Source organism: Malaya genurostris, chromosome 1, assembly GCF_030247185.1.
Source record: "Malaya genurostris strain Urasoe2022 chromosome 1, Malgen_1.1, whole genome shotgun sequence".
Taxonomy (NCBI): Eukaryota; Metazoa; Arthropoda; class Insecta; order Diptera; family Culicidae; genus Malaya; species Malaya genurostris.
In genome coordinates, this window is record NC_080570.1 from 55,813,502 (window position 1) to 55,839,023 (window position 25,522).

The window sequence follows — 25,522 nt, forward strand, 5'->3', positions numbered from 1 at the left end:
GTTCTTTAATTTGAGTTGACGGCATTGAACACAGTTTATATATTGAAAAATGGAAACCTGTATGCTGTTCATTTGGCGCCCATACCTAATTGAACATGTGGTTCGAAATAAAGAAGCACGTGAATCAGGTAGGCTCAATAAAATTTGAACACAAATCAGCTCGTTTGGCGCCAAACGATTTTATTAATAATCTTGTATTCATATTTTGCTCTCCACCGGGCAAGCATTACACAAATCGATATGCGCCAAACAATCATCGAAGATCTAGCATGCATTAAGCGAAAAATTTCCAAGTCCATACAAAACAGTTTTCAAGATTTTCTCCACTTTCCCGAAGTATTTTACTTATGTAATATAGCCTAAAACCTCCGCATAAACGCCACATTTTGAACAAAATAAAAACATTTGTAAGTCGCAACTTATCAAAGAACATTAGCAACACATACTTTTTCCACTATTATTTTATATATGTATATATATATATATATATATATATATATATATATATATATATATATATATATATATATATATATATATATATATATATATATATATATATATATATATATATATATATATATATATATATATATATATATATATAGATGATATTCTTCAAAATAATTTTCTTTGATTCTTAAAAAACAAAAAGGTTTATCCATAAACTAGTATAACCTTCAGAGTGAAACAGTACTCAGGTCGGATAGGCCATCTCTGAGGAAACGAAAAGAGGTCCATCTGAAACCGGAATCTGGGAACCGGTAGTTCGGAAGTTGGTTCGAGAAAAGTGAGACTTCACTTCCATTTTTAAGTCTATGGCTACAATCTGTCGTCATTCTTCAAAAACCCAAGAGCAAGGAAAGCCAATTTTTTTTGTTTCTATTATAGAGGCTTTAACATTAATGTCATTCACCACTTCGGAACAGAAAAACTTTCTGACCCTATGTGCGGGGTTGGAAATCGAACCCAGGCGGGCTGCGTGAAAGGCATCGACTTACCCATCACGCTATACCCGTCCCCAGAAAGCCAAATTAATGTTTGGCCGTCTACTGACAATGACTACCGATTGGAATAATTTTGAGGCAAGTTTAGAAATTATCTTACTTTTTATTTTTGGTGCTTCCGGAATCAGAATCCGAGAACCAGCATAGCCAGGATCCGGTTATTTGGTTGTCTATTGACAATGGCTACCGATTGGAATAGTTTCGAGGTAAGTTAAGAAACTGGATGAATTCAAGAGCTTTATCTGGTGTCACAAGACTTTTCATTTGAATCTAAGTTCATGAAAATCGGTTCAGTCATCGCCGAGAGAAGTGTGTGCAAAAAATGTTACATACATGCATACACACACATACACACACATACATTTTCCGTACTCGACGAATTGAATCAAATGGTATATGATACTCGGCGTTAATTCTGCATCTCAGAAATTTGAAATCTGCTGGAATTGTTGCATAGGAAAATTTCATAGTTCAACTCGGAAAAAAGTCACCATGAAATAATTAGATACAGTTAAGTTTTAGGTGCTACAAAAGTAAATGCGACAAATATCAAGCATAGTTGTATCTAAACTGACGGTGAATCAAATGCAGTGTACACCAACGAACAAACGAACACGTATTTGGCATAAAGCACCGCACTGCACACATGTTAAATGAGGCAAATCTATCAACAAATTACCGAGATACAAGCGCTTCAATTTAGGTCCGAAAAATCTATCGCCGAAATTTCTGAAAAAAATTAACAGATTCAATATCCCCAGCGAACACGGTGTGCTGCAGATGGAAGAAACTGGCACACCACAAAAAGCAAGTATCCAGCGTGCGACAAGCTGCCTACTTCGTTGGCGGCTGGCTGCCGATTTAGCAGCAAGACTCTTTGCAAGCGTATGAGTAATGTCAACAATGTGTGTGTAGAAACAAATTCCGGCGCTTCTTATCCTGATTTTACTCAATAAATCTTCCATATGGTTGAAAAATAAACAAATCGGTTCATACTGCTTGAAATTGCAATCAAGAAAAACGAATATCTTAGTCTAAAACTCTTTCGTTTTCCTTAAAACTGCTCGAGAAATTTTTTTTCAGTTTCAGCTTACTTCTACTGACACATTTGATTAGCAACAAACACATTCCTATATGGATTTCCTCTTGCAGAAATTATGGCGATATAAAGATTTACGTACTTTCTATAAGTAAACCCGCAAAATAGAAACCTTAAAATTAAAACGCGAAAGGTAATGGATATGGAATGTTGTCGTAGAACTATTTATTTTTCCGAAAAACTGCTTTTGTAACAGAAAATATTTAGTTTTGTTTATTTTGTGTAGCGCAATCTAATACAAATGCATTGAAGCAGTGCTGCTAACTTTTTTATTAAAGAATTAAAATCTACATTCATTAAATATAAACAACTTTCCATCAAACGTTGGTGAAAACATGATCAAAACTGTTATTTCATCCAAAATGTCAGGCATAACATTTTTTTGAGAATAAATTATTGTTAAAAAAGATTGTTTGAAACTTAATCGTGCAAGCCACATTGATAAACTCGTTGCACTGCATATATGAATACATAGATCTATGACATACGTACCAAATAAAATGTACGTAATACACAAATTACCAACACAAGTTAACTTGATTTACTCTTGATCCCTAAAGTTAAAATTGTCAGATAGCATATATTTATAGATTCCTTTTGTGCGAACGAGCATGCGATGCAGAAGGGAACGAAACTTTTTCTTACATGACGCAAAGCCTCCTATGCCAAACGAAGCAGATCTGGATGAAATTCTAGGTACAGACCAACGATCGAAACCGTCAACTATGCACGACAGAATCAAAATATGACATCATTTTGATCCGCAGTGATTGGTTCGTGAAAACATAGGTCGATTCAAACCAAATTTTTAATAGTATGCTATTGAAATACTGAAACGACGTTGCCATACATGTTTAAGTTAAATATTTCCGAATCGATTGGTAGTTAAATTATATAAATCCATCTGCAGATCAGTGAGTTGTTAGCGTTCAAATTTATGTCAAAAAATCTATAGCGGCTAGTTTTCTAATTTTAAATTGACATCCGACCACGTATAGTGCTCTTCACAAGGCATGCCAAAAAATTATACGATTTCATTTTTCTCGTGAATATAGATAACAACCTGTTTTAATCCATCTAGTGGTGTAATGATGCCTTTTTCATATCAATCATACTATGATAGATAATACTGTGGTATTCTTTGAAATATTTTTTTCCGATTCTTAAAAGAATAACCGAAATCGGTTTGTTTGACCGTCTACTGAAAAAAAAAACTATCAATTGGAAAAGATTTGAGGTCGATTTAGGATTTATTTTACGGGTTTTCGCTCTTATCAGTGATGGTATAAAATTTTTAACACACTTCACCCTATATTTCCGGATCCGGAAGTCGGATTCGAATGAAATTGAGGAATTCCGTATGGGACCACAGGACTTTTCATTTGAACTCAGTTTTCGACTCAGTTCGTCGAGTACGTAAAATGTCTGTGTATGTATGTGTGTATGTGCGTATGTGTGTATGTAACGTTTTTTTGCACTAACTTTTCCCAGAGATGGCTGAACCGATTTTCACAAACTTAGATTTAATAAAAGGTTTTGTGGTCCCATATTAAATTCCTGAATATTATTTGGATTCGACTTCCGGGTATGGGGTAAAATGTGCAAAACATTGTGAAAATAAGTGCACCAACCTTTCCCGGGGATGGCTGAACCGATTTTCACAAACTTAGATTCAAATGAAAGGTCTTGTAGTCCCATACAAAATTCCTGAATATTATTTGGATCCGACTTCCAATTCCGGAGTTATGGGGTCAAATATGCAAAAAAATGAAAATATGTGTTCTAACTTTTCTCATAGATGGCACGACCAACTTTCACAAACGTAGGTTCAAATGAAAGGTCCTGTGGTATGAATACCACAGTATTATATATGATAGTATGATTGATATGAGAAAGGCATCATTACACCACTAGGTGAATTAAAACAGGTTTTTGCACTGTCACTCGTAGTATTGTTCGTAGGTTGTGATTAGCTCAATTCGTCTGCGTCCCTTATCGTCTTTTTTTTTGCTGTGAATACGCCTTACTTTACAATAAGGCTTCTTTTCAAAATTCGCCCTGTGGAAGAATGGTGAATCGTGAATATCTCGAGTGTACTAAGCGCTACAACATAATTGTTTCGTTTTGCCATCAGATATATTACCATCAATTTATGATTAAATTTTCAAAAGTGTTTAATAACCATCAATAACTCAAAAAACCTGTTTTAATCATGTCATCTTAAGACCTTTCAGTAGAATCTAAGATGGTGAATATCGGTTCGGTTATCTCCGAGAAAAGTGAGTGACAATATTTGTTACACACACAGACATTTGCTCAATTTGTCGAGCTAAATCGAATGGTTTATGAAAGGCGAAAATAAGCTTTCTCAATCTTTTGGAAACAATGAGGGAAACTTTTTGCGTTTGCTTGTCTTTCTCATACCCGCGACGGCGGTGGTACAAAGCTCAAATCGCACACTCATTCGCATTTTGGACGATGTTCAACTAGCAACAGCAACAACAGATTATCAGTAATCGCATTAAGCTTCCTAACACTGAATCTGGATTCGGGAACTGAACTTTGGATTGGACTCTAGGATTTAAATTTTAGATCTGGTTTCCGAGCCTGGACTTTAGAACTGACTTCCGAACCAGAATTAATTCATTTTCAGACATTTGTTTCTAAATTCACTTGCAGAACCTGTATGCTGGAACTAAATTCAGAAAATGGATTCTGGAACTTGATTTGGGAACTAAAATCGGGACTCATGTTCAGAATTCAGTTCTAGAACTTAATTCGGAACCTGGGATCTAAAATATGAATTTTGCAATTGAATTCTGAGCCTGTTCCAGATTTCGAATCTAGTTTCAGAATTCAGTCATTGTCCAGAATCGTAGTTGGTCGTCAATCTGATTCAAATGGTCTCCGAAGCATCGTTTCCTTCATCAATTCTATTGGCTTTCTAGACATTCTAGTGTAATTCCGAGAAAAAAAACTATTAGGCAAATACCGACGAAAGATGAAGATTTTGATTGTGGGAATTGATTTTGGATAGCTTCTCGGGAAAATGTTTTATAATTTCGAGAGGGTACCTTTAGCAGATACTTCAGCAGAACTTTGATTTTACTGTTCTGCTCACTAGAATTTGGCAAACGTTTTGAATGAATTTCTGCGTGTGTATGTGTGTGTATGTGTATGTTTGTAACAAAAATATGCACTCACTTTTTTCAGAGATGGCTGAACCGATTCTCACAAGCTTAGATTTAAATAAAAGATCTTATAGTTTCATAGCACACCGTTGAATTTCATTTGAATCCGACTTCATGTTCCAGAGTTACAGAGTAATACGTGAAAATTAGACATAAAAAAAGGAACTTAATTTTCTCAGAAATGGCTTAACCGATTTTCACGAACTAAGATTCATATGAAAGATCTTATAGTTTCCTAAAAACTTTTAGAACATTTTATCCATATTTTTTCACGAACGATGGTCAAAAACAGGAACAAATCTCACAAAACTGTCTGATAAATTCTTCTAATTTGTAGAACTTGTTAGTTTGTGGATATAAAAACTTATTTAATAACTTCTTTTACTGTTCCGGAAGCACCAAAAGTGCTGAAGGAAAACTCAAAAAATAGAACTCACTTCGATTTCTCAGCAGTGCTTGAGCCGATTTTTACAAATATTGGTTTCAATTAAAGGTGACATTGTTTCAAAAGCTACTGTGAAATTTCATCCGGGTCCGATTTTCGGTTCCGTAGTTAGAAGACGATAAGTGTCAAAGTTTTCAAACCGCCATATAGAATAACAACATGTACAACACCGGTACGGGCAACGTGAAAGAAGAAAACACAACACGTACGATGCGTACTTTGCTCTATTTCGCTATAAAGAAAACGGAACGGTTACGTATGTCTGCTACTAGTATGTGACATTGGTAAAAGACGATGCTGCTGTTGATAAAAATTTTTGCTATTTCATGATAAGTGCGATCGAAAGAATAAAAGAATGTCAATGAATAATGTAAATACAATTTCCATAGCCGGTAGTGCAGTAATACCGTGCCGATGATGTAGGGTTGTCGATTTTATCAATAATAATAATAAACCTACTACATGTTTTATGCAACTGATTCATACTGTTTAGCTTGACTTACATATGCAAAAATAACAGAATCGCAGGTTTGTTAGATTTTGTTTGATTAGTTTAATCGAAATAGAACATGAGATAGTAAGTCTTTGTTTAACTAGATTCAAAGTTGTTTCAATTGGTAGGTTTGTCTGTTGCTGGTAAACGAACCAACTTTGGCCATTCCGGTCACCTGAATCCGGATTGCAAAAAGGATCCCACTCACTTTTCTTCAAGATGGCAAAATCGATTTTCACAAACTTCTAGGTTCAGAGGAAAAGTCGTACAGCTTCATGCGGAATTCCTAAATTTGTTGTGGATACTTTAATTAATTTATATTTAATTTAGCTTATTGTAATAAGCGTTCTTTTTTCAATTCAGGGCCTTATTAATCATATGAAATCGTATATCTACGATGAGATGTTCCCTTCAAATGTATTTACCATTTTTCAACAATAAAAGTCGAGTGTGTTTTGTTGTGAACTTTCGTTAGGGAGTTCTTTGTAGGTTGGTGAAGAGAAGTTTTATTGCAATGCTGATACTAACGCAAAATACTCAAGATCTATCTTTTCATTTATCTTACAAGTTTCGGTTTGGTCTCATTAATCCATAGCAGCACAAATTAAGCTGATGTTGTCACTTAATCGTTCCAGTTGAAACTGCGAAATGGACGAAAATTTTTCGCTGATCAAATATGACTGTTAAATAATTTCGCCAAATCTCCGAAGGCCTTTTCTGATGTCCCGGACAGAGACGAGTGATAATACGAGATGAATGAACAACATACATTTTATACTGATGTCTAGTATTTTAACAAAAACTCCAGAATTTTCTCAAAACATTTGTCGGAGCAATCTTCTGACAAGGTCAAGTTGAACTGCTAAGCGAAGAATAACAGTGAAATTTTAACTTCTCGGCACTGATGATTCGAAGACGAAATAGAAAACGCTCTCAGAACCAAAAAAAAAGTCAAAAACCTTTAAAACGCCCCTATTTGCGATTTAATAGAACTTCATTTCGTTGATTTTTCGTCACACAATGATTGAGCAGTATATTTTCATCGTAACGAATGAAAGTTCGTTAGAGCAGCGGAACGTAATTTATGATTTCCCTATCAAGTAGAAATACCCGGCAACTTAATAACCTGGCTAACTAAATCTCACGATCTTTGAAATGTAAACATAATTAAAAGGAAAAATGAAGCTGGTCGATGCGATATGAATCAGCGTAGAGTCTTGGGAGGTATGGTAATTGTACCCTTATTGGTCCCAGCTCCTTGATTTGTGACATATATTGAAACTATTAATGAGAGTGAGATAATTGTCATAATTGTTCAATATATGGGCAGGAAAAATGGCATGGAAATCAATAAAATTTTAGATTCACTGTTAAACAGGTATTTTCAATTCGTGGCGTTAAAATAGCAAAGGAATTATTACCCAAAGTTAAAAAAAATCATTGGCACTTATCATTGTCTGATCCGTAGATTGTAGGCCAAGTGTGGTGCCTCGACTGGAATAATCATGAGTACGACTGCCCTAGATATTGTCCACCCCAACTGTCATGAACATAAAATATAAACTACTTTCCGTTCTGGCAAGATATGAGATATTACGGCGCTGGTCAACCATTCGTGCAAACACACTCAGCCAACGAAAATGTCTTACGCTCTTTTTCGTCTAAGCTTCGTTCTGGTCGGTTTGCCGGAGTCATGAAACTCGGGAAACGATGCAATAAACCTTTATTTTCCGAAATTAAGTTTCTTCCTGCTGTCGCCGTCGCCGCCGCGTTCTTCTACCTAGTAGCAGCTTGCCAATTTTAACACTAGATAGTAATGTGTCTTTCGCTATGGCAACAAACCGACTCACATCGCGGCTTCCTGACCTCTTTTCGCTTATCTCCCACTCTAGATCACGCTTAATCATTTTCTGTTGCCTGCCTGCCTGCATGGCAGCAAGCGTCGTTTAATTTTCGATCCACCGCACCGCGTGCCCGCGAGGTGCTGCTCGACTGTCTATCGTTCCGTATGGTGCCGTTTTGTACTTTCAATATGCAGCCCCGCGGGGCGGATGGCGATAGTGACATCATATGTGCTGCACACACAAACACACACCTACCCCTAGGAATATCAGCGGTTGCCGAATACATGGCCGGTGCCGCCAACAGTAGCGACACACGCGCGAATGGTGCGCGGTTCGTAAATAGACCTTTAATCTAGTAGATAATTATGAAGGTGCGGGGGCTCATTAGCGGTGTTTGCAGCGATTAACGGTGATCTTTCAAGGGTGATTTCAACATTTCGCTGTAATGAGACAAAATGACATTATTTTCGTTGAGGATGATATTCCCTACGTTCAATCAAGATGCAAGATCACTAATATCATGCGTTATTTCCATTTGCAAAGTAAACTTGCTGGTCAACTCTGTTATAGGTTACAAATTCTCTAAGATCGCGGTTGAATTTTTTCCTTAGATTCAATAGTGTACACAGAAAATAGAAACTAACCACCCTTTGATTTCTTTTTACTTAATTTTGAGTTATACTAAAACTTTTCTTTCATTCGCTCTCTCCATTGTTGTTAAAACATAAAGAACAAAACCAACCACAAGTGAGAGCTTCGTTCAACAAGTGAAAACAATATAAACCACCATCAACCTAAAATTTAGTTAATAGAACTCAACTGCTGAGTAAAAATATCTTACGAATGAGTAGAATGAACTCACCTTTCAGTATATTGAAAACTACTTAACATCGCTTAATCCCTTTAGCTAATATTAGATTATTGAACGAAACCCCGAAATAAGGTGGGAAGCGCTCAAAATTTGGTAGTTTTGCGGTTTCGTGTACGTTTAGCAAATAGAGGAGCTTCTAATTGCTATAATAGTAATTTCGAAGCTGCAACATCAGCCTGGGAAAAATCCACGCTCTTATTTTGGTTTTTTAAATTATGCATTTATGGATTGATGGAATGTATCCGCGCTTTGAACGTAACTCATGATTTGAGTAGCGATTGCTGAAATTAATAGACTGGAACAATATGTCAAAATTTTAGTACGAATTTGAGTGAATTTACTCTAGCCATGAGTTCCCTTGCATTCAATCATACATTAGAGTAAGCGTTGAGTTTCTAAACATTTGAGTGAAAATAATACTTCAACCATAAACAAATATCCAGATTAGACTGTAACGAAGTTTTATTGGAGCACACATAGGTCCTCCGTTTAACTGGCAGCGCTGGTGGATTCCTACCAACGCACAGTGGGAAAAAACCCATGAAACCAGCAAAGAAATCGGGAACCATGGAAAAAGGCAACAAACAAGAGTGTGGTCTATCAGAAAGCGGCCCGAGGGGCCCTCGCCCCTCCCGAAATCAGAAACAGAAACGAAAAAAAGTTCAACAAATATTATGGTTGATCCTGTAGATTACATCGTGAGACAGAGGTTTTCAAAGTTACGTGATGGTCAAAACTCCACTGCCGATAAAACTCACAGCGGCAGGTCCTGCGAAGCAGAACACAGTGGGGACGGGTATAGCGTGATGGGATAGTCGATGCCTTTCACGCAGCCCGCCTGGGTTCGATTCCCAACCCCGCACATAGGGTCAGAAAGATTTTCTGGTCCGAAGAGGCGAATGACCTAAGATGTTAAAGCCTCTATAATTGAAACAAAAAAAAAAGCAGAACAGAGTTGAAACCACATAAAATGGAGAATGAAACTGGGGTAAAATAATTGATAATAATAATAATATACATATAACAGTAGTTTAGGTTTTGGAACTTTACATGTAACGAAGTTTTTTGAGGCCTATCTGTGTCAACGCCTGACATTTTTTTGATCCGATTATAAAGGTTCTAATCTTAAGGGCTGAGGCCAGTATGTTTCAGTATGTTTTAGAGGGCTATTTTCATACTTCAAGTCTGATTTTTTCAGAAACGGTGACGAATATCAAAAAACCCAACTGACTGACAGAAAAAATGACTTTCCCGACCGCTAAAGTCAATGAATCATTCTGAAATTTTCACAGAATAATCTAAACTAATTTTGTAAAAGATTTTCAGTTGGGTTTTAGGATATTCGTCACCGTTTCTGAGAAAATCAGATTTTTTTTTGTTTCAATTATAGAGGCTTTAACATCTTAGGTCATTCGCCTCTTCGGACCAGAAAATCTTTCTGACCCTATGTGCGGGTTAGGGAATCGAACCCAGGCGGGCTGCGTGAAAGGCATCGACTATCCCATCACGCTATACCCGTCCCCTAGAAAATCAGATTTGAAGCGTGAAAATAATCCTCTAAATCACTCTTAAATACACTGGCCTCAGCCCATAAGGTCATTCGCCCGGTCGGGCTAGAAAAATTTTCTGACCCTATGTGCGGGGTTGGGAATCGAACCCAGGCGTGAAAGGCATCGAATTACCCATCACGCGATAGCCGTCCCCAATCGTTACTTTTTTGTATGTTATAGACGTAACATGCGTTACTTTTTTGTAAGTTTTAGGCGTTACGAAGCGTTACTTTTTAGTCAGTTATACGCGTTATGGAGCATTACGAAGCGTTACTTTTTTGTAAGTTAAAAGCGTTACATTTTTGAAGGATATAGACGTTACGAAGTGTTACTTTCTTGTAAGTTATAGACGTTGAACGCGTTACATTTTGTAAGTTGTAGGCCTTACGAAGCGTTACTTTTTCGTGAGCTATAGGCGTTACGAAGTGTTACATGAGTTACTTTTTATTAAGTTATACGTGGTACGAAATGCGTTAAAAAGCGCTACATGTGTTATTTTTTTGTGAGCTCCAATGAAAAAGTTTCAAGTGTCTGCTTAAAGCGCCGATAAAAGGCACACCGAGAATTAGGTTATAAATAATATTCAGTAATATTTTTTTTTTATCTGAGGGCCCCTCCCAAAACGATATCCTGGGTATGGATCTGTCTAGTGATGTAATGATGCCTTTTTCGTATTACTCACAACATATTGATGAAATTTTAAAAACAACTGTTCATTGAATAGAAACAGGAAAGTTTGTTCGGACGACTTCTAGCAAAACCTACAACTCAAAACTCTCTTCCGGAACCGGAAGTAGTATCTAAAACAAACTTAGGATTTCCATATGAGACCATAAGACTTTTCGTTTGAATCTATAAGTTTATGAAAATCGATTTGGCCATCTTGAAGAAAAGTGAGAGAGACCTTTTTTTCAGTTTTTAATCACCATTTTAAATACTTTCGATTTGCAGTTTCGACATTACAGAGTAATGAGTGATTAAAATCTCAAATTGTCGCTTAAAACGACGGTCATTAAAATAATGTCATGAAAACTTAAACACCGAGGAATATTCATGCAAAAAACACATGAGGATTGATAAAAAAAAAGGTATCATCTCACTGGTAGGTGGATTAAACACGTTTTGTTGTTACATCCGGATGAAATACTAAAACTTTGTATGGGGCCTTTAATTTGAGCCTAAGTTCGTGAAAATCTGTCACGCTATATCTGAGGAAAGTAAGTAATCCGAAATTAAAATACAAAAGTCAAAAGTCGCCCTGTAATCCCGGAACCGAAGGTCAGATGAATTAGCAATTCTGAAATTTTTCTATAGCATCAGTTGTGAAAATACGGTTTTGCCTAGATAGAAAAGTAAGTTGCACAAAAATGCTACATACACACAATCATTTTGCGTACTTAACGAACTGAATCGATTTTCACAGTGGTTGTATAACCTTACCATATGAGAAGAGCAAACATTCCATGGAAAAATATTTTATTCTGAAGACAAAGACTATAAATTATCTCTCATGCTTTATTTCGATTAAACCAATCAAACGAAATCTAACGAATCAAGCAAACCTGCGTCTCTGTTACTTTTGTATATGTTATTCAAGCTAAACAGCATAAAACATTATTATCGTTGTAAATAAAATTCATAACAGTATGTATGTTATTATTAATTGCTGTTTTCATTGACATCAGTACACCACCGACCCAGTATTACTGTACTACCGGCTGTGAAAATTGCATTTACATCGTGGAGCACGAAATTCCGATGAATGTTTATTTTTTCAAATAAATTTTATTTCATGACCATTCTTCTATTCATTCAGTCGCACTTATCATCAAAGGATTTTCTCAGTCATAGCACCGTGGTTTACCAAAATCACACACCAGTAGCATACATTCGTAATAGTTTCGTTTGCTCTATAGCGCGTACGAAATCGCACTAGGCACGCTGTGTGCATCGCTCGTAAAGGCGTGCGGTGTTTTCTTCTTCCGTGCCGGTTATGGCACTTTGAAATTCAATACCATGTAATTGCGGAACCGGAAGTCGGATCCGGATGAAATTCCACAGTATCTATTGAGACAATGTGAGCTTCAATTTCAATTAAGATCTGTGATAATCGGTTCAAGCATCGCAGAGAAATCGATGTGAGTTCTAATTTTGGAGTTTTTCTTCAGTACTTTCGGTGCTTCCGAAACAGGAAACGTGGGAATCTGTAGTGACGAATTAAGTTTATATACTCACAATCTAACAAGTTCTTAGAACTAGAAGAATTTATCAGTCAAGTTTGTGGGATATGCACCTGTTTTTACCATTGTTTGTGAAAAACAGCTCCTATAATTGATCCACTAATCGCGCTTTCCCAAGTAGCACATGTAACTTGTTCATAAAAAATAAAAACAAAACAGATGCTGCATAATGGTCGCATGACAAACACGACAAAACAAGTCGCATTATGATGGAGACAATGGAGTCAAAATAATGTTACGAATTGACATCTCATCATACTAAGTTACAATAAGTTCCAACGTAACTTTTCGGTATTCTAACTCTTACGAAGTGCTCGCATTGACTGTTTTTAGTCACCAACTGGTCACCGTAACAAAATGCGACAATGAAAAAGTGACACACTATACGACAAGGTTAAGTAATGATTTCATATCGGTTACAGTATTCGTTGTGATGCAACAAAGAAATACAATTACAGTGTCGGTTGAAAGCTTCCGTACATTATCCCGGACAATAATATTAAATCAATAAGTAGAACAAGTAGAAACTTCCTTCAGTTTAAAAAAATTGGCTATAGTTAAATCTGCGCTTATACGTAAGTTTTTTGCCGGTACATGTGCGAAGCAAACTTGTTTGGTTTTGGGAAGTACATTCGCACTACCAGAGAGAATGTTTCGTTACTTTGTCACGGCAGTGTATGCATGGAAAAACTTATGCCAATGGCAACCATTATGACCAGGGAATGAAATATTCATTAAATTAAAAAATGAAAATACAATTTTAAATTATTGCGATTGGTCAACTGTTTTAACTTATATTTAAATTAATATGAAAAACGTGCTTAATCCACCTATCAGTGAGATGATACCTTTTTTTATCAATTCGCATGTGTTTTTTTCATGAATATTATTCGGTTTTCATGACATTATTTTAATGACCGTCGTTTTAAGCTGCAATTTGACATTTTAATCACTCATTACTCTATCTAAAAAGGTTACAATCGATTAAACTTTTCATGATATGTCGAAGTGAGTTCCACTTTAGAATTTACGGTAATTCAAGGTACTTCCAGAGCCGGTATTCAGGAACCAGCATAAACCAAACCGATTCGTATGGCCATATGACGAATAAATTGCAATAGTTTTGAGTCCAACTTTCAAGCTTTTCGGGATTATCATCTTCTATATCGGTTTGAATTTTAAAAATTCATCCTCCTGTAATTCCAGAATCGGAAGTCAGCATTGAATAAAATTAATTAATTTTGTGTGGGACTATAAGTTTATTTTAATTTGAATTTTTTTCTGAAATTCGATTTGGCTTTGTTTGAGAAAACGATTGAGCTTTGAGAAACGATTCGATACTGGAGCCGGAATTCGATGATCGGTGTAGCCGAAGTCAGACAAATTCACCTGATTAGTATACATTTGTTTCAATATGTTTAAAAATCAGTATAGACATCTTTGAAAAATCGTAGTACGAGTTAAATTGTTGGGTGCCTTCCGAATCGAAAACTGAATACCACTAAAACTGAAATAAGTTTGTTTGGTTGTCGACTATTCAAATCAGCAAATCTTAGATGATTCTTAGATATCATTTGAATCTTAGATCGGTTCAGCCATCTACGAGGAAAATTAGTTACCCAATTTTAATTTCGTTTCACATATCATCCTGTAGTTCCGGAACCAGAAGTCGGATCCAAACATAATTCAGGAACCTTGTTTAGGAGCATACGAATTTTCATATGAATCTGAGTTTGTAGAAAACGGTTGAGTCATCTTCGAAAATAAGGTAAAAAATTGAGTGAAATTATTTGTCACATACGCATTTGCTGATCTCGACGAACTGATTCAAATGGTATATGGGTGTTTTGTTTTTCCAGCATTTATTGCTGTAAGCAGTTTAAATCAATATAAATATGAAATTGTTCAGAATTCGGAAGTACTGCCATCTTTCCAATATGTCATATTCGAACGATTATGTTGCCAAAAACGAACCGTGCTAAAATTGGTCCGAGGCAAAATGTCATGAAAAATAATGCTGTTCACAGTCTTTTTGGTACTTAGAAACTATTGTATGTAACAGTAAAAAAAATCGTGTTTTACGTTGCTCCCAAGCCTTTCTTTGCCAGAGAGCGCTTAAAACTTCTACTGCTGGAATAGAGGAAAAAGCCGCTTACACAAAAATTTCGATATCTCCGTTAAAAATGGACGGATTTTAACAATCTATGGCTTGTTGGATAGGTATTACCGTGCGGAATCTAAGTCTGAAAACATATTCTGTTTTCAAGGTCAATTGTGACAGATACTGTCAAAAAACTGAAAATTTTGACATAAAACTTCGTATAACTCAAAAAGTAAACATCCGATCTCAAAACCATTCAATAGCGTTCTGGGTGACGGGGAGACCTTTCATTTGCGACTAGTTTGATCAAAATCGGACCAGCCATCTCTGAGATCTCGACCTCTTAGTTGACAACACACATACAGACACACACATACACACACAGACATTTGCTCAGTTCGTCGAGCTGAATCGATTGGTATATGACATTCGGCCCTCCGGGCCTCGGAAAATTTTTCGAAAGTTTGAGCGAAATCTATACCTATTTTTTATATATATAAAAAAAGGTAAAACTCATATTAATCACAAAAAAGTTCAAATTGAACACATTTCGGCTTTTTAGTTGTAAATTTCATATGACGGGAATACAAATATGAATATTATTTCGTATGTCGATGTTCTGAAACCCAAAATATCGAAGGCGCGCACGTTTTCAATAAGTACAATGATCAACTTCACCATAAATATCGAACAGCACTTGGATTTTGAGTAGATATAGTGAGTTTAAAGAATATTGAATTCTATATTTTAGCTCTCATCATCGGATGCCAATTTTTGGTCGTAAATGTTGAATGGGAAAAACATCAACAAATTGTAACTTGACAAAAACTTATATTTTCTGTTTCATTGAGACTGATGTGCGCGCTGAATCAAATCAAATATTCTTTACTGAGAAGTTGTTTGGCAACCCTTGGTAAGTCGCACATAGCAGTTATAATGCACGTTGCAAAGTCTTCTACCTGTTCCATGAATTTGTGTCATATAAGTAACTGTCATTGAAGTGTAATAACGTGTGCTACTTGGGTTAGTTCCGAACCCGGAAGACAGATCTGGATGGAATGTTCCAGAAATTTTTAAAGAACTTTAAGACCTTTGATTCGAATCTTAGTTTGTGGAAATCAATATCGAGATCGATAGCACCTTTTTCCATTTTTTTTGGATGCCTATAACACTGTATCTCCGGAACCGGAAGTCAGATCGATATTCAATTCAATAGCAGGTTATGGAGCCATAGGACAATTCATTTGAACCGAAGTTTGTACAAATCGTGCTGGTTGTTCCGATTGATACAAAAGTCTTCAGCAGACCCGGCGAAGGCGTGCCATTTCGGAGAAAATTTCCACTAATATGGAGTTGTGCAGGCTCTTGGTAACTGCGCATCATTTTAGGTTAAAATTAATCAAATTTATTACTGCAAATCATCCCCGAAACATTAATTAAACGGAGAATTACAAGAATAATGTTTCGGGAATTGTGCCCTTTTTAAAGCTGTTGCAACAATATTACAACTCGAATTATAGATCAAAGACAAACGAAAAGCAAATAATTGTTTGTCAACCTCCTGTGCCGATTCCTGAAACCGTTCCTTTCATTCAGCATATCATACATAATCGACCCATCGTTTTTTTCCAGCCGCTCAACGAAAACTGTAGGCTGAATTATCTCCACCCATCAATCAAAGTCTCAGCTCCGTGTTGGGTGGGTAGTTCTGCTGTTAGAAACTAGCATCAACCGTATGGCCCACGTAACGCCAAACCAAACCGTTCCCTTTGCGTCTGTGACTCACGACAGCTCTCATTACCGTAATATCGAAGGCAAATAGAAATTATGCCGTATTTATCCTATTACAACCGTACAGTCTGTGCCAGGGTGAAGAAAACCCATTAGCAAACAAGTAAACCAGCAAACATACGCGGAGAGAGTGAGAGGAAAAACTTTGTTCCATATTCTGCACACGGAACACCGTTGAACCACTTTGTATTTACCATGTTCCGATACCCATAGGCACATTAGAACTTTAAGAGCCTGTCGGACTGCCGCGCTCTGTCTGCGGAAGGAAGAAGTGATCGGTAAACAGAACACATCTTACCGCCGTTCCGTCGAGCGAGGGAGATGAGGGGTCGGTTGTACGACTCGCAGCAAAACCCCGCAGCACACACCCGTTGATGGTTCTTCGCTATAGAGAAGTCTCATTTATAATTTTGTTGCCACATATTTTATTGCCGGTGCTGGTATTTATTTACTTTTGTTTGCCAACGTGATTACCGATTACGAAGCCGGGTGAACGCGTGCCGTTCTTCACGGAATGGCTGCCAAACGTACGTGTGACGGTGCCACTGGCATTCCGTGCGTCATATTCGCTAAACATGGTTTAATGCGATTGGTGCGACGGTCGGAAATGGATGGTGCAGAAGTCATCCTCTGTGTTCTTAATTTATTTTTTTTTGTTTCAATTTGAAACATCCATGAAACCTTAGTTGGCATCCTTACACAAAACGCTAGGAAAATTACACAAAATGCTAGGAAATTTTCCCACCTCAAGGTACATGTTACATTGTTGAATGCAACAGAACGGGATCAGCTAACTAGCAATCGACGAAGATCGATTTCCACCGGCCACCGTCGCCACCCACACTGAATGGGCGCGAGTTCGCCTTGTGTGTGTGTGGTATGCCGGGACACCCCACCGTCGCGTCGGTTGCTCATTCGTGGGCCTGTGAAACGGAGTAGTGCGATTTAATATGACATTCATGATTTATTACGCTCCGTTTGCGTGACGTACATGTTTCTGCCCTGCTTAGAAATTGTAAACGCTTTTTTTGCTCCCTGCTGTTCGGATTCGGTACTGTTTCAACTGGGCTCAGTGCGTTCTGTTCGGGTTTTAGCGCGGTGTGCCGTGCATTGAGAAACATTGAGTACGATTAACGCATATGACCACGGTATTTTCTTATGACACATTAAAGCTGCATTACTCAATGAAAAGCGCAGGAACATGTGGTCCAATGGCAAACGAAGGGTGATTAGCAGAGGATTCCGGAAAATTATTTTCGTTTTAAATTCCCATCATAAAGCGAGCCAATCAAGAGTTGTACACAAATAGAATAGAATGTAAAAAACGCGCAAGGAATTGGAATATAATCCTTCCCGACCGTTCCTTGCTACTGTTAAGGCGTGTATCCGTTGGATGTGCGTCGCGTCGGTCTGGAAAATGTTCCGATAAAGGCAATTAGACTCAATGTTTACCTTGTCGTTAGGCCGGAAGAGCCACGTGAAATGGCAGCCGTTGTGTTGTTTGTTCTATAATTAGTTTTTATTGTTGTTGTGTATACAGACAAAACCCGACCCGGTCGTGAAGTTGTAATTAGTTTTCCAAAGATCGACGTCGAACCCAACCACGCTCGCATTGATAGAGGTGCGATTGTGAATTAGCTTCGGTATTAAGATAAATTTATTTGATAATGATGGACGAGGAAGTACATTATTAAACTCAGGTGCCAACAAGAAAACAGGCAACTTTAAGCTTCTTCTTTGAGAAATGCATAAAAAAATTGAGCTTCTTTTATAAACAGAGAGGGAGCTTAATAGATCATCTAATTTCGCCTCTTTTGAAATGCAGTTTTTCAATTACTTCAACATTTAACTTATGCGCATGAGTCTTTGCTAAGAGTCTTCTTGTGTCGCGATGATAATTTTACATTACGTATCTTCCCCAGCTTAGAGCTGATAAGCATCAACAGAACATCGTTAAAGCATTATTTTCTTTCAATTATAACTTTTATTCGCGCCGGTTGTAAGGGATGGATGAACTTCCGAACAAAGCTGAAAATGAAAACATAGCGAATCGGATAACTTTCAATGTTGGAGTAGTATAAAAAGATGTCGTTTGTGGATCGTATTGTTGAAAATAAGCCCACGGAAAGAAATCCGTTATCGTTGTTATTAAAAACATTTTTAAACCACCTAGTGGTGTAATGATGGCTTTCTCTTATTACTTATGTTTTCAAAAATATTACTAGAAAATTCTGTCAAGAATTTTTTTTTCAATCTTGAATAAAATAAGAAACTTTCTTTCGGTGTGAACAATCCTTTTCAATTTGTAAACATTGATGTCAAGTTAATAAATTTTTTTCTTTATTTTTCATCATCGCACTGAATGATTTTTGTTTATTTTCATTGATGTCGTTTTCGTTTGATGCCAAACCTAACCCAGTTTACACCCTAACCAAGGATGGCTTTTATCGTATCAAAGAACGCTCGCTAGCAACTCTTCACACGATTCAATCAATGCCATCTAAGAGATACGGATATCATCGAAGCAACAAAAACTCGGTATGGCTAGAATAACATAGAATAGACATCAGTGCCAGAGCGAATTTCTCTCGATGGCATTTCTGAGAATCAAAAGTTAGCACGCTGCTGTGAGGATTCTCTCTGAAGCAACAAACGGTCGCTTATTCTCGTTTCGCGATCTGATTCTGTATGCGCAGTGGATAATTGCGATAGAATCATTTTACTATTGCCGCTTATTCTAACTATCTGAGTATAACCTTTGTATAAATTGTGTCTATGAAAATGTATGTGAATATTCCACACAAAGGTTTTAAAAAATTGCAACCTAGTATGAGAATCATCAAGTCGAATCATCGATGCGATTTTCTGCGATAATTGTCAACTTGCGATTCTTTGTTGGGAAATTCCACAATTTTTTTAAAGGGCCGTGAAATACTCTGAGTATGAAGTGGAGCGAAGAAATATAGAAAAATTCTCTCACGGTTCATGCATTGAGAGACACGATTTCTTGTAGCATCTTCTACCGGATTCAAAATGTTGTATACAATGTAGATAGCAATATAGCCACTTCTGTCAAATTTTCGGCAATCACCAACACTGACCCTAACTGCTGTCAAACAGTTTGTTTGAAGCTAGTTCCGAACCTAATTTCAACGTTGTTGTACTGAAAATCGAGTCCGTTTCGAACCTGATTTGTATATCAGGTTTGCTCAAACCCCCATTGCTAAGTGCGAACCCAACACAGTTTCGGAAAAAGTGTTTGTTTGATGAAACTACCCTGGGTCAGTTTCAGTTTTCTTAAGCAAAAACGACAAGATTAAACACACTTAACCCTGTAGATCAGGAACCTGAATTTGAACAAAGCACGCTGCGATCGGATCAAAGCCGATGGTGTTTTTTCTTCCGTACCGCACGTACCGACGCGTACCTGTGTTGCATCGTCATTTTGAATGACGATTTGAATGTATTGACACTCATCGCCCTATAGTTTCGGTACCGGAAGTCGGATCTGAATGAAATTGCACTGTATTTTTTCAGATAATAAGCGCTTTAATTTGAATCATGATTTGTGAAAATCGGTTTAACCGTGGCTGAGAAATCGAAGTGAGTTCCGTTTTTGAAGCTTTTCTTCACTATTATCGGTGCTTTCGGAAGCGGAAACCGGGGACTAAAAGACCTAAAGTAGTTTTATATATTCACTAACTGACAAATCTGCCAACTAGATGAATTTATAAGTAAAGTTTATAAAAATGTTCATCTCGTTTCGTCATCGGTTGTGAAAAAATACTCATGAAATTGTTTTCACTAATCGCACCTTAATTCCGGAACCGGAAGTCGGATCTGGATCAACTTTTCGGGAACTTTTTAAAGAATTTTAATACTTTTTATTTGCTTCTTGGTTTGTGAAAATTGGTTAAGAAATTTCCGAGAAAATTGAGTCCGCATTTTTTCATAAATTTGCACGTATCTCCTTGTAATTCCGGAACCGGAAGTCGGATACAAATGAAATTCAAGAAAATTGTATGTGGCCATAAGACGTTTCATTTGAATTCAAGTTTGTAAAAATCGTTTCAGCCATCCCCGAGAAACGCGTGTGACTAATTCCTGTAATTCCGGAACCGGAAGTCGGATCGGGATACAATTTAATAGCAGTCTATGAAATTATAAGACCTTTCATTTGAATCTGAGTTGAAAATCGGCTTAGCCGTCTCCGAGAAAATTGAGTGACATTTTTCGTCACATACACACAGACATTTTGTGATCTCGATAAACTGAGTCGAATGGTATATAACACTTGGTTTTCCCAGCGATTGCATAGCCTTTCTACATGAAAAGGGCAAAAGAGAAAGGCAAAAAAAAACATGAAACAAATCTTTCTATCCTTTCATGAAAGCATGACAATTATTCATAAATTTATGATCAAAATGATTCGAATCATGAGCAATACTTCTTCCACGTCATGAAAATTCATCATGGTCATTATATGCGTTACAAACAAAATACATTTTTATTATAAAAATCGTAACTTCAGCTTGCAAACCGGATTGCACTTTGAACCTCCCGTATAAAGTGCCATTGTGATAGATTGATGGGTAAAATGCAGACATTGGCATAAAATCACTACTAAAATTGTGTACCATGCAAAGAATGCTATAGAATAACATAATCGAATATATTTTAGATTATGCGCTTAGAACTATGAAAGACATAAAAATGTTCTCGCCTAACTACTTGGTTTAATGTTAATAGAAATATCTATATCTATATTAATTAATTTCGCTACTACTACAATACCTAATTTGTATATAAAATTTTTCTCCAAACAGTTTATTTGAAAAACAAAAAAGCTAAACCGCAGTTTCCAACAGAAATTTTTGCAAGATTTTAATATAAAATATGTCTGACGTTTGACTGGATTCTCTAATAACTGCAAAAAAGTATGAAAGCATACCCGGAGTAATAAATAAAAAACCTGTTTTAATCCACCTAATGGTGTAATTATGCCTTTCTCATATCTCACATATTATCATACATAAATGTGTGGCATACTTCAAAATAATTTTGAATTGAATTGAAGAAGCGACAGGGTTTGGTATGTTCAACAATAATGTTTCGGCCTCATTCAACCTTCAAGAACCTGCATCGGTTTATATAGCAGAGTTAGCAGCAGTTCATTATAGTTCATTATATCTCCAAACCATTATTTCCTCTACACATAGCCTGAGTGCAATTGAAGCCATCCGCTCAAACGTTGCTGGCAAAAATGGACCGTTTTTTTGGGGTAAAATAAAACAGTGCCTGAACGACTATCTAATCATTATAGTCTGGGTCCCGGCTCATTGCTCCATAGTTGCCGATAGTTTAGCCAAACGTGGTGCTATTGAGGAAGAAATTTATGAGAGACCGATTGCTTTCAACGAATTCTATAGCGCGACTCGCCAAAGAACACTTGCCAGCTGGCAATCTTCTTGTGATAAAGATGATCGGGGTCGGTGGATGCACTCAATTATTCCTAAAATATCGACAAAAGCATGGTCCAGGGGACTGGATGTGAGAAGGGATTTCATTCGTATGATGTCCAGACTCATGTCCAATCACTACACGTTAGACGCACATCTCCTTCGAATTGGGCTCTCCGAGACTAATCATTGTGCTTGTGGCGAAGGTTATCGGGATATTGATCATGTCGTTTGGACATGCGTGGAGTATCGTGATGTCTAACATGAAACTTCTTTATCATTTCATAAAGATAATTGGAGTTTCAATTTAATAAAGGACCCTTTTAAGACTTAGTTCTGATTCCAGCTGCGACCATGAGTTCAACCAATAGCTAAATTAGAATAGAAATTATGTAATGATACAAACAAACTCGAAATACTTTATGAAATTATCAACAAAATGGCTGAAAATAACAGCTTATTTTATTATTAAAGTAAGTCGTTTTTTTTAAATAATATTTCCGAGTAGATTTCATAATTAATGGCGAATTACCTAAGATGATATTTAAGTAATAAGAGGAATATGTTTTAATAAATTTAAATCGTTGTGACTATTTTAGAATTATATTGGAAAAAGTAAACTAACAAACTAGTATAACCTACAGAGTGAAACAGTACTCAGAACAGTAATGCCATCTCTGAGGAAACGAAAGGGGGTTCTTCCGAAACCGGAATCTGGGAACAGGTATAATCAAAGTTGGTTCGAGAAAAGTGACTGGGATCCATTTCTGAGTCTATGGCTACAATCTTCGGTCGTTCATCAAAAACCCAAGAACAAGGACAGTCAAATTAATGTTTGGCCGTCTACTGACAATGACTACCAATTGGAATAGTTTTGAGGCAAGTTTAGAAATTATTTTACTTTGTATTTCCGGTGCTTCCGGAATCAGAAACCGAGAACCAGCATAGCCGGAAACGGGTTGTTTGGTTGTCTATTGACAATGACTACCGATTGAAATAGTTTAGTGGCAAGTTGAGAAATTTTTCAAGAGGTTTGTTTTGTCGCTTCAAGTGACGGTATCCAATTTTAAACACACTTCACGCTATAATTCTGGAGCTGGAAGTCAAATCCGGATGACCATAAGACCTTTCATTTGAATCTAAGTTTGTTGAAATCAGTCACGCCATCTCTGAGAAAAATAAGGAAGTAATTTGAAATAAGAGTTTTTTCACTTACCACACTGTAACTCCGGAACCGGAAGTCGGATCAAAATTAAATTCAGAAACTTTAGTCCTATATAAAGTTTGTTCCATTCATTTGAATCTAAGTTTGTAAGAATCGGTTTATCCATAGCTGAGAAAAGTAAGTGCACTTATTTTCTTTTTTTTGGCATATCACCTTGTCAGTTCGCTCCGAACACTAGAACGCTTCGGATCATTCCCGCGTTAGCTCCGCTAGTGAAATTCCAAGTTAATAGTTTCGCCAGCATTAGTCGTTATTTGATAATACCAATAAGGTATTTCCGCGCTGACCAACCGTCTCTCGATCAAATAAAAGTGAACAGTGTGCAGTTTAAGTTGAAAAAAAAAACAAATCTCATCATTTCACAGTGAATAAAAACGTGCTCCGGACAGCCATCGCCGTTTGGCTCCGGAGCACGGGCTCAGCCACCCGGCATAACCCAATTTATATAGAAACCGCATGGACGGCTGAAACAAAGGAATACCAGTGCATATTAAAGTGAGACCAATAGACATTGGCATTTCGATTAGTGTTAGTGACACAATTCACCACTCGATCATCGGATAAGATCGTGATACCAGGAAGAGAGTGGCATCCAGCAAAACGGACGGCCATCTTGAGCAGCGGTGTGTTGCTGCATTCGAAGAGTGACATCGGTCGGATCAGCCCGGCATTTGCAGAGCCTGCCGATAAGCACTAAGCGACTATCGGACTACTAGAGTGAGTCCCCCTTTTATCATCTCTCCTTATTTACTTTTATATTTTATATTTATTCTTATATAAATTCCCCCCGACATACAAGCACCCACTCACCCCCGATAAAACTAAACTAAACCCTTACCCAAATGACCGGACGGGGCGATAGCCTCAAGCTCTAAGACAAGCAACATCATACGTCGCACCCCCGATGAATACCCCTCCCTTGCGAATAGTAGCCGTCTACCGGAGTTCATGAACTCTGGAGACATTATAGACAAACAAACACTAGTTTTGCGCGCAGTTGGTCAAGAAGGAGTGGCGGAGGCGCGTCTGCCCCCTAACCCTTTCGTTATCGCAAAATCCGTGCAGAGAGTTCTGGGTTTCGACCCACTTAAAACGATTACGGCCACTAAAGAGGCCCGAGGTACGAGATATGTGATCAGGACAACCTCGCGAAAAACCCTGGAAGCTCTGCTCGGATTGAAAGAGTTAATCAACGGCCAAAAGGTTGAAGTCGTCCCCCACCCCACGCTCAATATTGTTCAGGGAGTAATACACGACCTGGACACTATTGACTGGAGTGAAGACGCCCTCTTGGAGGAACTCCGCGAACAGAACGTTTACGCCGTTCGCCGGATAACCAAGAGGAAGGACGGGACCGTATCTAATACCCCACTCATCATTCTTTCCTTCTCTGGCTCGGTTCGTCCAACGCACATCAAAATCGGTCTGATCCGGACGTCCATTCGACCGTACTACCCGTCTCCGATGATCTGCTACCAATGCGGCCGGTTCGGGCATGGCAGTCGCTTCTGCCCTAATCAAGCAATTTGTATATCGTGTGCCACACACCATGAAACGACAGAAGGGACACCATGCCCGAACTCCCCCAGATGCGTGAACTGCGGCGGCGATCACCTTGCCCGCAACCGCAAATGCCCCAAATGGTTGGAAGAGGAAGCCATTGTGAAGCTCAAGACCGACAGGGGACTTTCCTTCCCGGAAGCCCGTGCGCTCATGAGACTGAGCAAGCCTGAGTCCTCATACGCTGACAAAGTGCAAAATCGACTGAACCCGGGGGGCGACGAGAAGGACAGGACGATCGCGCTTCTTAAAGCCGAAGTCCTCTTCCTCCGTGCCCAAAAACAAGCCGAGTCCAAGGACTCGGAAGTAACACAACTCCGCGCAGCACTTGAGGACGCGGGCAAACAAATTGCTGAAATGCGCCAACAAATACACGCACTGATGAAAAACCAGAAAAACAATAACACCGCTCAGAAGGAAGCTCCCCTGCCGGTCTCAACCAACACAACAGTCGCTCCTCAAAAGACAAACCAACAACAAAAAAAGAAAATCTCACCAACAAACAACAACACAACACAACAAAACAACAAAACAGAACACAACAACACAACGAAACAAAGCACATCACCTCTTTCCACATCTCCCACTCGTCAAGCAAGAAAGGGCAGATCACTCGAGCGGATCGACTCCGGATCAACCGAAGGTG

General features: G+C 37.7%; 1 protein-coding gene across 8 annotated transcripts in view; it reads left to right on the forward strand.

Moving 5' to 3' along the window:
• Window positions 1–25,522, forward strand: part of LOC131440051 (mpv17-like protein) — a 438,206-nt gene that overhangs the window by 143,428 nt on the left and 269,256 nt on the right. The window contains exon 1 of one of the 8 annotated variants that reach the window (XM_058611170.1): window positions 23,914–24,033. The exons of the other annotated variants lie outside the window; for them this stretch is intronic. The gene's annotated coding sequence lies outside the window, so the exon portion shown is untranslated. Of the gene's footprint in view, window positions 1–23,913; window positions 24,034–25,522 lie in introns of those variants that run through there. 8 annotated transcript variants of the gene reach the window in all.